Source organism: Eurypyga helias, unplaced genomic scaffold, assembly GCF_000690775.1.
Source record: "Eurypyga helias isolate BGI_N326 unplaced genomic scaffold, ASM69077v1 scaffold36438, whole genome shotgun sequence".
Classification (NCBI taxonomy): Eukaryota; Metazoa; Chordata; class Aves; order Eurypygiformes; family Eurypygidae; genus Eurypyga; species Eurypyga helias.
In genome coordinates this window covers 2,510-4,041 of record NW_010269458.1, presented here as the reverse complement: position 1 = coordinate 4,041, position 1,532 = coordinate 2,510, and positions in this window count along the sequence as shown.

Sequence of the window (1,532 nt, the reverse complement as noted above, 5' to 3'; positions counted from 1 at the left end):
TTCAGTATACAAAAGGGTAAAGTTTGTGATTTTTTTTTTTTTAAACCTTACTAAGGAGTGTGCTTCTCTGGAGTTTTTTACTTCACCTGCAATTTATGTCTCAGTCATTTGTGTTAATCAACCAAAGTTCTCTACAGACTTTATTTTTGTACAATATTCATTTTATAACTTTTTACAAAATAAAACTCATTTCTATTGTTACCTGGTTGCTGCCTGTGCTTCTTCCCTGTTGTACCACTTCCAATTGACTGTATTCCCTGGTTCCCGGTCTGTGTAGGGGAATGCTGAAGAGCCATCAAGCCCTCTACACAGTGGAGCTTCCCCCCCAGTCTCACCAGTGTCTTTAAATTGGATCAGAGACATGTGTGCCTTCTTAGCAGAACATAACAGTAATGGTCACTGCAATAAATGACTCGAAAATGCACGGTAAGCAGTGACACAGTGATCAACCAGGCCTGGAGCCTGGTGTTACCCAAGCTGTCCCTTGCCCATCCAGGCATGCGGTGGCCTTGACAGTGCCTGGCCACAATTCCTGGACTTGGAGGAGATTTGCATTTTGCTTTGCTAACCCAGGCGTTGCATCAGCTGGACACAATTCCATCGACTTTGGCAGTCCTTTCCCTTGGTCTTTAAATACTAAAATACAACTTGAGGAGTTTATTTCCGCCACCATTACGGAAAAGATGAGGGCAGGTTCTGTGGCTGTGGCCAGCAACATTTTCTCAACTGTTTTGTGTCAAGCGCTGCAGTTACCATCACAAAGCCGATAAATGCATGCAGACAGAGGTTGTGCCACTGGGCTCTATACTCCTCAAAACCTACAGAGAGGAAGAGGGAGCATCTGAGCAGCGAGCAGGAGATCAAACGCTCTTAATGTACAGCATATGTATGACGCGGTTTCATTTGTGCCGAGCGAGCCCATGCACGCAGCCCTAGCCCAGCTGCTGAATGCAAAGCAAGGCTCACAAACAAGAACTGCTTTTGAAGCACATGGTAGGGAAGGCATTCCTCCTCGCACGCCACCGCCTCTGCTCCTTGCAGCAGAAGCCACCGTGCACAAAGGCTGCCAATTGCGGTCTGGATGAGTAAGGCACATACCAAGTTTGGCGTGAAAATGACCTGCAGCGTCACGTTCAACGGAGACTGTGCACTTTCCGAAGAGCTGGAGAGAGTGTCTACATAAAACACAGCTCTGAGGTGCTCTGAAGATTAATCTCTGATCTCATAGCCCCAACCTTCTGTCTTCTCTTACATGGATGGGGAAGCACAAGGCCAACGCTGAAGTCTTGCTTGGCCTTATCAAAGGCTTTGAGTGGGCCACCTAATAGCTGGAAGGAGCAGGTTTGCTTGAATTAGAGCTGATTGACCCTCCTTCCCCAAACTTCCTGGTGAGAATATTATTGGAGAGAGCAAATGGGATTTTGCCATTGCAACCCCAGGCTCATCACTGCTGGGTTGGCACCTTCACGCTCTCTTTCTGGTTAAAGCTAAGCTTGCGGTATTTCCCTGGCATCCTGCACACGTCAAAGCAG